This window comes from Chiloscyllium punctatum, chromosome 18, assembly GCF_047496795.1.
Source record: "Chiloscyllium punctatum isolate Juve2018m chromosome 18, sChiPun1.3, whole genome shotgun sequence".
NCBI lineage: Eukaryota > Metazoa > Chordata > Chondrichthyes > Orectolobiformes > Hemiscylliidae > Chiloscyllium > Chiloscyllium punctatum.
Window position 1 is genome coordinate 25,250,507 of NC_092756.1, and position 12,821 is coordinate 25,263,327.

The following is a 12,821-nucleotide window of genomic DNA, read 5'->3' on the forward strand; positions in this document are numbered from 1 at the left end:
GGTCATTTCTGTCCTATTCCAGGCTGTTTCTCCTGCAATGGAGAAGGGAAGGGAGTGAGGGTAAGAGTGGGTGGCCCTGCTGTTAGTGCTGGTGTAGGTGGGGAGATATGGTGAGGCGTCTGGAGGGAGTCAGTCCACAGTGCTGTATTCATGCAGTGTTATTAGTGTTGGGGGGGATTGTGGGTGGAGAGAGAGGGCCGAGAGAGAGAGAGAGAGAGGCGGGGGAAGGTACTGCATGCAGCAGTGAGAGTGGTGAAGCATGAGCTTTGTTTGGGGGTCGGTGCTATAACAGATATACAGTGAGTGTGAGGGAGCAGAGACAATACAGTGACCCTTATCTGACAGAGCGGGGAAGGTTATTGAAGCTTGTCCTGTATTACTGGACATTTCTTTATACCGCAGATACTGCACTGTGCTGGGTGGGGAGCTCAGACCATGCTCGGTGGGTCTGGTGGTTTGGCCTCCTCTGGGAAGGCAATGGTCCCCCTTTGTACTGGCCCATCCACCAGGACCTCCGTGCCCCTGTCGACAAACCGTGGTGTAATTGCCCCTTAACTGTCATGCTCGGGGTAAACTGTGCAGGGCAGTTCCAAACGGAGAAAGCTCAACCGTGTACCCACCAGGCTTTTAAAGATGGCACCAGTGCCAAGGATAACGGAATATCCAGGGGTATCCGGGCGATGGTGAGTACCTCCAGCCATGATGGGTGGGAGAATCGGGCTGGTATTGAATGAAAGAGACCCCATGGGGTGGGGCGGGTAGTTAATGAGGTGAGTTCAGAAGATAGCACCAGGAATCTAGCTCGGCTTTGTGCAGTCGGTCCCTCTGTCAATGCAGTGAAAATGGCTGGGAGACAAATTATTGTTAGATTCAATCCAATGAGTCGAATACATTGCTGACCCCACTGCCATTTACAAAGCTGCAGTTGCTTATCCAATATTCTCCATCACAGAAAACGAGCTAAACATGACCTACGCTTGAGAAATAAGGTACGGCACGTGACAGAGGTATCAGTGGGGAAGCACTTTGGGACAAATAATCATAATTCGATTAGTTTTAAAATAGAGATGGAAAAGAATGAACTGGATCTAAAAGATAACGTTCTAAATTGGAGGAAGGCCGATGGTGATGATATTAGCAAGAACTTCCAAACTGGATTGGGACAGATATTCGCAGATAACAGGCCAGCTGAGAAGAGGGAAGCCTTCAAAAATGAGATGTCAAGAGCACAGAGACAGTATATCACTGTTTGGATTTCGGATAAGGCTGGTAGGTGTAAGGAATGCCGGAGGACTGGAGAAATTGAGGTTCTAGCCACGGATAAAAGGCAAGTATATGTCAGGTAGAGAGAGCAGGCATCGTGGTTTTTTCAGTATTCATTCACGAGATGAGGGTATCACTGGTTGGGCCTGCATTTATTGCCCATCACTAATTGCCCAGAGGGCAGTTAAGAGTCAAACACATTATTGTCGGTCTGGAGTCACATGTAACCAATGACAGGTGAGGGTGGCAGTTTCAAGGACATCAGTGAACCAGATGGGTTTTTTCCAAAAATCGAAAATGGATTCATCATCGTTATTAGCCTCTTAATTCCATATTTAAAGTCAATGTCTAGTGAGTCGAAAGCCAGTAGAAGTATACTTAAGCAGGAAATAGGAGGCCATGCTGGAGAGATGTGATAGTTTTGGCAAATAAGTTTAAGGATAATCCAGATGTACTCCACACATACATTAAGGATAGAAGAGTACCTCAGGAGAGTTTTGGGCCACTTAAAGATCAGCAAAGCTGCCGATGTGCGAAACCACAGGAGATTGAGGCGGCACTAAACAAGCATTTTGACTGTGCAGAAGGATATGGAAGCCAGAGAACTTTGGAAATAAACAGTGATATCGTGAAAAGTGTCTGTATTACAGAGGAGGAGATGCTGGACTTCGCAAAGCCTATAATGGTGGGAAAATCCCCAGGATCTGATCAGGTGTACCCTAGAACTCTGTGGGAGCGAGGGAAGTGAGTCTTGGGCCCCTTGCCGAGATATTTGTAATGAAAATTCTCACAGGTGAGATGCTGAAAAATAGGAGATTTGCTAACCTGGTGCAATTACTGAAACCATTTAAGAAGGATGGTAAGGAAAAGCCGGTGAGCCTGAAGTCAGTGGAGTGCAAGTTGTTGGTGAGGATTATGAGGCACAAGGTTTGCATGTATTTTGAATGGCAAGGAATAGGCAACATGGCTTGAAGCATGGAGAATCGTGTCTCATTAAATTGACTGAGATTTTTTGAATAAATGACGAAGAGGGTTCATTGAGGCCGAGAGGTGCACATTGTTGATATGGACTTTAGTCAGACATTTGACAAATTTCCACATGGCAGACTGGTTAACAAGTTTAGTTCACATGGAATACAGGGAGAACTAGCCATGTGGATACAAATTGGCTTGAAGGGAGGAGACAGAAGGTGGTGGCGAAGGGTTGCTTTTTCAACAGGACGTCTGTGACCAATGGTGTTTTACAAAGATCAGTGCTGGGTCCACTGCTTTTCACGATTTATAAAAACCATTTGGATGTGAACATAGCAGTAATAGTTGGTAAGTTTGCAGATGACACCAAAATTGATGGGTTAGTGGACAGTAAAGAAGGTTTACCTCAGAGTACAATGGGATCTTGATCAGACGAGCAGATGAGCTGATGGGCTGCGACATGGCAAATGGTGTTGAGTTTAGATAAATGTGAGGTTCTGTATTTCGGAAATGCAAATCAGGGCAGGACGTATACAATTAATGGTAAGGTCCTACGGAGTGTTCCTGATCAAAGAGATCAAAGAGAATTCATTGAAAGTAGAATCGCAGGTGGGTAGGATAGTGAAGAAGGCATTTGGTATGCTTGCCTTTCCTGTCTAGTGCTTTGACTGTATGAATTGGGAGGTCACGTTGCTGTTGTACAGCACCTAGTTTAGCCACTTTTGCAGCACTGCTTTCAATTCACGTTTCCCTCCGATTGAAAAGATTTGTGAATTTTGAAGGGAGTCGCAAAAGATTTACAAGGATGTTGCCAGGATTTGACCTGTAGCGAGAGGGTGAGTATGTTGGGGTGATTTTTCCTGGAGCGTGAGGGGCAATGTATAGGATGAATCACCAAGGTCTTTTCCCCAAAACTTGAAGGCATGGATTTCCGGTGAGAGGGGTAAGATTTAAAAATGACCTAAGGAGCAACTTTTTCCAACAGAAGGTGGTGCATGTGTGGAATGAGCTGCCAGTGCAGGTGGTGGAGGCTACTACACTTACAACATTTAAAAGACATTTGAATGGGTACATGCTGAGGAAGGGTTTACATTGATATGGGCCAAATTTGGAAAAATGACTCGTTTAATTTGGGATATTTGATCGGCATGAACGAGTTAGACTGAAGGGTCTGTTTCCGGGCTGCATATCTCCAAGACTCTATGACTCTGTCTGACCTCACTCCAATATCCTATTAATTATTCATTCCTCTAAATACCAGCTTTTGTTGTGAGATGCCAACCAAATGCCTTCACTTCAGCATTCTGAAACCTGTGAACACATCCTCCCATAACACTGTATTTGAGTCTCTCTTCCTCTGTCTATTTCCCAAATCCCTCCCATTTGTTGCTATTTAAACTGTTGGTATTAAAACCCTGAAATACCGTTTTAATTGTTCAGTTTTAATGTGAATAACTGTCCCATATCTTCCTCTTGTCTTGAATGTTGCTCACCCGAGAACATCAGCTTCCAACATTAATAAGCTTGGAAACAATGTTCAAAATGCATAGCTTGCATTTTCTTTGACTTAACAGTATCCTGCCCTGGGCGCGATGTTGGATAGTGGGGTTTCAGCAGTTTTCAGGCACATCTTTGTAAGTTGCTCTATGCCAATCCATTGAAGGCCTGCGTTAATCATTCTCTGCTGATCGTGTGCTCAGTAACATGAGGAATCTCCTCAACTACTACTGATTTAGACCAGGCTTCCTACTTGCATTTGAGTGACATTTAACTTAATTCTAATTTTGGTACATTCGTGGAAATGTTGGGGACGGTTTCTTGGAGACTGTGCTTTAAGCTGCTGTGGGACATTCAGAAAGACCAGAGGCTTTAGTGACCTACTCGGGATGGGTTTCGGGGGCTGCAGTTAGAGCATCTGGGTCTGCAACATGAACAGCGAATGGAACAGAGGCTGCAGAGAGAGTGATCTTTGTAAAATGGAATCAGGAAATCACAATCAGATCAGCCGTGTTCTTAGAGAAGATTGGAGCAGGATTGAATGGCTCGCTCATGCAACTTATTCAGATATTTCTGTCAGAAACAAGACAATTCCCCTTCTCACCCACTGAACCATACTGATGGGGAGTGAGTCACCTTCTTGTGTTCCTGCGTAACAGGATCCTGGGGACTCACTCACCCCCTGATTTCCCCCTGTCCCAGTCTCCACCAGTTCAGTGACTCCCTCCTGGTCCTGTGTCCCAGTCTCGAGCAGGTGAATGACTGCCTCCTGTTCCTGTGTCCCAATCTCGAACAATTGAATGACTCCCTCCTGTTCCTGTGTCCCAGCCTCAAGCAAATGAATGACTGCCTCCAGTTCCTGTGTCCCTATCTCGTGCAGTTGAATGACTCCCTCCGGTCCCTGTGTCCCAGTCTCGAAGAGTTGAATGACTGTCTCCTGTTCCTGTATCTCAGGCTCGAACAGTGGAGTGACTGCCTCCTGTTCCGGTGTCCTAGTATCGAACAGTTGAATGACTCCCTCCTGTTCCAGTGTCCCAGTCTCGAGCAGTTGAGTGACAGCCTCCTGTTTTTCCCTATTTCTGAGCAGCAGTTTCAATGCTCTGAATGATGTCTCAAGGTTATGCATGACTTGATAACAACGCATTTCAAACTCGGAGCAGCATTGCAGAAAGGTATCTAGAAACTTCCCCACCAGACATCTTTTGCAGCCGTCTGTTATTTTATTCTTGTTCTCTAAAGAAACAGGGCAAAACATATCCAACCCAGCAGTGTTCCAGCAATGCTCCCACATACAGAGAAGAAAGATTAATAAGATTGAAAGATTTATAATCGATCCCTCAGCAAACCTTATCCATTGTATTCAAACTGAGTAGATTCTCCCTTTTATTGCGATGTAGAACATGATGTATGGAATTGGTGAACTGAATCGGTTTGTTTGGCCATTGTGATTAATGTCAGTCTGCATGAATTATAATTATCCCAAGTGGGGGGTGTCCTTCTTTTAATGATAAATGGACTCTGTTCAATATGTCATCCCACGGTATGAGTGGGAGCAACACGGACAGCACTAACAGGGATCACCAGCTCAGAGAGAAGGGGAAGAGAGATCAGAATCTGAGAACATTAAATTGGAATGTTCCAACAATGGATTAGAATCTGAAAACAATAAACTGGAATGTTCCAATAATGGAGAGGAGTTTTTCCGGTTATGTTTCAATTCTTTCTACATATTATTGGTGGCCATTATCACCGCGGATCAAATATGCACTTTCCATTATTCAATATTTTTATTATCCTATCCTGGCTATTGTTGGAGTCCCCGGTAAGTTTCACTGGCCATTTATTATTTGCATTAACCATGTGCAACTGCGTTACTGTTCTTTTCAATTACTCTACTCTGTAAACATTCACTCTCCAAACCACCAGGAACAACAGCAGTGAACTTGTTTCATTCTTTCTCTCATTCTTTAGTTCTGACACTGCGCCTTGTGGGGTGAACGACTCAGTTTCAGCTATGAACCAAGATTCATTGTATCACTGCCCTTGCTACTTAAATGTTGAAAGCTTGGAGTACACTACATTCTGTTCTGTTTACAAATTCCATTTCCTTCCTCTGACTCCATCTCACCCCTGTCCAATTACTGAGGCTGAAACAGATGAGTCACATCTATGGTGATCCCTTTAGCCACGAGCTGATTACAGACACCAGATCCTGACCATTTTTAATTTTAACGATCAACAACTGCAGAATATACTTCACTGTTCATCCCATCTGCTATTTGAACTTTGAGCTATAAAATACAGTCTTAATGAAGCCAATAATCTGCTGCTGACACTCCCAGCTTCAAACCTGCCAAAGCAAATCTGAGTCCTATACTCCATGGCTTGTATCTAAACGCAGACCAAAATCCCATCATTCCTGTACGGATTGATTTATATCGTTTTTGGTTCTGGCAATGCCTTTCCTTTAATATTAACAAGCACGTTGTCACCTGTCGATGACATTGTTCTCAGTCTCCCTCTGTTAATGACACAAACCACTGTCAGTAGTTTACATTTAATCTGATTTCCTCCATGTCTGTTATCCCTCAAACAACAATTGTCATATCTCCTGTCGCCAGTACATGCAGATACTCACACACAAACATCCACACCCACATACACACTTGCGCACACACACACATGCACACACAAAATCTCTTGCCTTATACTGGTGCAGTGGAGATACAGAACCATACATTTGTCACTCAATGCATGGGTTGCAATCTTATTTTATGCAGTGCACGTATAGTAGCAATATGCTGGCAAAGACTTGCAAATCTCCCCATGCTGGGCAGGTATTCGAGTTTATCGAGTAGTGCACTTGCATGGTCTGCACAGCTCTCCATTCTGGCTGGTCCTTTGTCCCAGTTTATGGTGTCTGGGATGGTTCTGTGAGCAGATTCACAATTTGAAGTAACTACCCATTTCAACTGATCTAGCAATAATTTTGCAAGAATCTGGCAATAATTAATGTTACCATTCTTGTGATTGGACCCACCATTGTCTCACTTCTCCAATTACTCTCACTCCCCTGTCTCCTTATCCATATTTTCACAACATGTTATCAGTCAATTCATTGTTTATTTTTCTGTACCTTTCCCTGGGGTTTCTTTTTGGGCTCCCGAATATATCAAGTTGGTATTGTGAAGCTTAGAAACAATGAAATGGTATGTGGCGGGCTGTTGCTCCATGTTGTGTAATGGGGTCCAGCAGCTGTGAGACATGCCTTTGAAACTTGGTCTGTGCCTGTCCACTGAAAGCCTGTTTGTCCCTCTCAGATGATCGTGTGGTCAGTAACATCAGGAAGCCCCTCAGGTACTATTGTAAAGAACCAGGCGTCTAACTTGTAGCGGAGGGGTTCTGACTGACTCCTGTTACTGAAAAGTTAGTGGAGGTGCTGCGGATGGTTCGCTGGAATCTGTGCTGTGAGCTGCCTCAGACATTCAGGGAGACCTGAGGATTTTGTGACCCAATTCTGGATGGAGTAAGGGGAGCGTAGTGACAGCATCTGGGTCTGTAAAATGAACAACAAATGGAGCAGAGGCTGCAGAGAGGGGAAGCTCTGAAGTTATGGTGTGAGTGTGTGTGGAGAAGTGAATCTGCCAAATCTGTCTGTATTTTAACAAGGATACATGTATCCTCTCGCTCTCCCCCTTAAATACACCCATGCACTCTCTCTCTCTCCTCCCCTCACACAAACACACTCTCCCTCTCTCACATGCACACTCACATACTCCCCTCTCTCACACGTATGCACACCCTGTCTCTCTCCCCCTCACGCAAACACTCCACCTCGCTCTCAAACACACATATCCGCGTGTACGCAAACACACATGCACACGCACACACACACACACACACAAACACACACACATGCACACACACGCACACACATAAATCTGCGGTGAATTTGCATTTGCCGATTTGTAGTTGCGGATACATTATATTTTGTGAAAAAATATATAATTTGTATACAGTCAGTCAATGCGGTATTTTATAAACTCCTACTTTGGAAATGAACCCAGACTGAATCCAGGTGAAGACATAGATAGACTCCAAACAAGACTTCACCGCAAAATACATTGTCTGACCGGAGGGGTCACCTCCTGTACATCGATAATACCTGAAGGTGTCTCCAGGCAGTGATTTTAAATAAATTCTCGGATTTGCATATTAATCAATCAAAACCTTCATCTCCATTCTAACCCATTAATGATTTAGGAGCCATCTTTGATGTGTTTAATTCATGCACATGAGTTGTACAACCCTTTGATCTTTCCTCATAAGTTCTGTTTCTAAGGTCTTCTCTCTCTAAAACCTGATGAAGGAGCAGCGCTATGGAAGCTTGTGATTTTAAATAAACCCGTTGGACTATAACCTGGTGCCGCGTGATGTTTGACTTTGTCCAATCCAGTCCAAAGCCAGCACTTCCATATCATGCTTTTCTATTGGTTAGCCAATATTTTCGCCAACCAAATACATTTTCCTAACCCCATGTGCTCTTGTTTTTGATCTTAATCTTTTGTCAGGCACTTTATGCATTGCCTTCTGAAAGTCCAGATATAATAAATCATTCGGATCTCATTTGTTCACCTTGCTTGTCGCATTTTTTTAATAAAATAAGCAAATTATTCAAACATAATTTACCCTGAATAAAACCATATCGAATGTGATGGATTGTGTTTTTACTTTGAAAGTCTCCCGTTAAATTCTTTACAGCAGAAAGAAACAATTTACCTTCAGTCCCAATCTTTCACTTATAACTTTTCATTCCCGAGTGAAGTTGGTTATTCGGTTATTCGAAGTTATTCCCTTTCTATAACCCCGACGTTCCCTTTCACAATTCCTGTGTGTCAGGCATGAGGTTGTAAAAGATCTGGTCCAATTGCTGTGTAACAGGCATGGGTGGCAGATTGGACGCAATCTGTTCCTGCTTTACACACTTGATGGGCTGCATGTCCTCCTGATGTTCCGACATTATAAACTCGATGGCTTGCATGTCCTGTGCTTATTCCTGACCAAACCACTCAAGATCTAAATGTCCTCCTCCTGTTGCTCAATTATAGGTTGAGATGTATGGAAGCTGACTGCTGTTATGCCACGGTTCGAGGGTTGAATTGCGTAGGGAGGCTGTGTTGCCCACAGAGGCAGCTCAGTGGTTAGCACTGCTGCCTCCCAGCACCAGATATATGGATTCAATTTGAGTCTCGGTCACTGTCTGTGCGGAGTTTGCACATTCTCCCTGTGCTGGCAAGGGTTACGGTCGGGGTCTCCAGTTTCCTCCCACAATCCCAAGATATGCAGGCTAAGTGGATTAGTCATGGGGAATGTCAGTTTGCAGAGACTGGGTTGGGGGTATTGGGTTTGTTTGTGCTGGTTTTCAGCGTATCAGTGTGGAGTCGATGGGTCAAATGGTCTGGTTCTACACTATATCGATTCAATGAATATTACCTTTGTTGCAGAATTCATTTGAGGTAATAATCTCTGAGTTAATTCAAATGTCGCTTCCTCAATGAGGAGATTAAATCTAAGCACATTACTCCATATGTGATCTCACTAACTTGCTGTACAGCAACAGCAAAACATTACCAGCCTGCTGTAATGCTCCCACTAAGGTTAGAGCAGGCTCAGTTGTCTTGGTTAATACACAGCATTGTTGAAAATATATGGTGTGTTGACCTTCATTTGAAGGGGATTTGAGTCCAGGAGTAAGTGTGTCTTACTACAGTCGTACATGGCCTTGGCGTGACACAATATCGAACATTATGCAGTATTTTGTGCAGTTTTGGTCTCCTTACCTATTAAAGCACAAACCTGACATTGAAGGAGTACAGCGAAGAGTGCCCAGACTGATCTCTGGGATGATAGGCTTGTTGTAGGAGCAGAGTTGAGTTGACTGGGCCTGTATTCCATACGAGGTAAAAACAATGACTGCAGATGCTGGAAACCACATTCCACATTAGTGGTGCTGGAAGAGCACAGCAGTTCAGGCAGCATCCAAGGAGCAGCGAAATCGACGTTTCCTGATGAAGGGCTTTTACCCGAAACGTCGAATTCGCTGCTCCTTGGATGCTTCCCGAACTGCTGTGCTCTTCCAGCACCACTAATCCAGAATCTGTATTCCATACGGTTTAGGAACATGGGTGAACTATGTACATCTCCGACAGGGCGAACCAGTATGGAAGCAATGATGATAAGTCTCTGGCTGGGATGGCTAAAACAAGGGCCCACATCATTAGGTACTGACAGGCCAAACTGCACTGAGATGAGAAAAAATGTCTGAACTCAGAGACCGGTGAAGCTGGGGAATCCTCGAACACATTAAGCTGTGGAAGCCGAGGCGCTGAATATAAATAAGGGTTTCTAGACTCTAAAGGAACAGGAAGAGAGTAGGAGTATGGTGTGGAGATACAGTATCAGCGGTCATTACAGGTAGTTCTCCGATTATGCGGCAGCTGCATTCCTGTGGAACACTGTATTAAAGAAAACAATGCAGTATAAACAAGGAGACCAGCTGGAAATAGAGGGTAAGTGGCGAACTTTCAATAATATCAGTAAAAATCAAAACAAAAATAATAGTCAGACTAACACAACCGATAGCACAGTCTGCACAAATCTTTAAAACATATATTGTATTGAATTAGTACCGTAAATGTAACAAATTAACACTACAGTCACTGACTACAGCACTGTACCTTTCACCAAGTTCTTCACCAGAAAGCGCGCGAGTTGACTGATCATGTGATGCCGACGCAAAATTCCAGTTCTCTCCAAGATTCTCCCCCCGTTTGAAATCAAGTTCCTTCTAAATGTAGACTACAAATCGCACTTTCAGGCTCAAATTCAAGGCTTGCAGAGTGGATTGCATTCCTGCTTTTGCTGAACTCACTGAGGGTGCATTTTGCAGACAGAGGATCCTGAGGCAGGCTTTTGCTGTTCACCTGGTGCCAGGAGATGGCATCACGTCGCAGTGAGCAGGAGCTCACTTTATGAACAAAGGTGCGCAATGAAGGAGGCTCAGTGTGCTGAATGACCTGCCCCTTTCCCGATGTTTCTGTGCAGTCTGTGGAAAAGCTCTGTAGATGTTTCCACCAGCTCTCAGAAGTTAGGAAGAAGGCCTCTGTAGGGTCAACCGGACTGTATTTTCCATCCTGATACTGAGGCTGGGGCCAAGTGTTCTGACGGTTTTATCCTTTAAGACCTTGGAGCAGTTTGATAAATTGAGTGTCTTGCTTGGCCGTTTCAGAGACCATTGAATAATTTATCACGTCTCTGTGTCTGGAGTCACTTTTAGGCCAGACCTGGAAAACACGGGAGATTCACTTCCTGAAAGTACACTGGGGAAGGAAATTGATGTTTATAATCGACATTAGCTTCAAGGTCACTATGACTGACACCAGATTTTAGATGTCGATATTTTATTAATCGTTTTTAACTTCCACCAGCTTCCAGAGCATTAGCCTGGTCTGGATTAGTAATCCAGTGACATTTCCACAACAGCACCATCTTCACATGGGGACCTATCGGAAATCACACTGAGCAGGTTATTTCTGTGCTAGTTGCCTTTTCTGTCAGAAATAACTCCCACCAATTTGGCTTTTGTGATGGGACTGAGAAGATGGTAATTGGTCAGATTGTACTTATTTCCGTCTTAGGGAACTGGACATAGTTGAGTAATTTTCCGCATTGCCAGGGAGATGTCAGAGTTGGAGCTGGAATGAAACAGCTTCCCCAGGGTCACGGCTTGTTGTGCAGCTCCAATATGTACAATTAAATTCTACTGACTCCCCCTGTTCACATCAAGACCCGTTCACGTATCAGCCCTGTACTTAGAGACTTAACCTGATTTCTGCTGTGGTAACACTTCCAGTTTCAGATTCTCATTCTGCTCAGGGTTCTTCCTGGTGTCACGCCTCCAATTTGTTACATTACTCAAGCCTTTAACATATATATCTGAATCGCATCCATTTTTATAATGCCATCATCTGAGTTTGAAGTGAATGTATTTCCCCCTGTTTCTCTCCCTGACCATGATTAACAGCTTTGTAGTCTCAATGGTGCCACCCTTATGTATTTTCAGAACCAATGAATGTGTGCAACTTTGGTTATCGTTTACTTCCCGGTGTCAGGTGCTGCGTATTGGACGAGACGTTTGAGCAGCTTTGCCACACGCCTTTGGAACTTGTTCAAAAACAGAATTTGCTGAAAAAACTAAGCAGGTCTGACAGCATCTTGTGATGTGAAAGCAGAAATAATCTTTCAGGGGCAGTGACCCTTCCAAAATGCTCCTAATTTAGTAAGCGATATCTGTAATTTTTCCAGTATCCAGACTTATTCACTTAATTGAAAATTTATTCTGTGCCCATTCAATTCTGGAGAAACTCAGCAGGTGTGTCAGAATCAGCAGAGACAGAGAAACAGAGTTAGCGTTTCGTGTCCAGTGTGACACTTCTTCAGAACTGAAATGGATTGCAAACTGTGCTTTTAAATCCCTTGACGGAGGTGGGGAGTGCGTGACGGGGAAATGAGAGTGTTGCGAAATATAAACGAGCTTTGAGGAGTGGTGAACGAGAAGATGATGTGAAATGGCTTTAAATTAAGATGTGAATGGAGGAAAGGTGTTCTCCCCATTGAGTGCAAGATAAAGAAGACACAATCTCACAAGTTCAAAGGTAGGCCAGGAGGGATAACTTGTGAAAAATGGAGAACTGCCATAATGGGGTCAGGCTGTGAAGTTATAGAATTGTATATTAACCCCTACAGGCTGTATCATACAAAATTGTAAAGTGAGGGTTCTGTAAAGTGAGCTTGGGTTGTCCATCATTGGAACATTGCAGAAGCCCAGGACTGAAATGGTAGCATGAGAGCAAGGTGGGTTATTGAAATGGGCAGCAATGAGAGTGTCAGAGTCAGTCCGACAGATAGAGTGGGAATTTTTCTGAAAACATTCTCTGTTTGGTTCCCCCCAAAAGGAGACTGCATTCGAGAAAAAATGATAAGAGACTGTTTGGAAAAAGTACAAGTGAAATGCTGCTTCACCTGGAAGG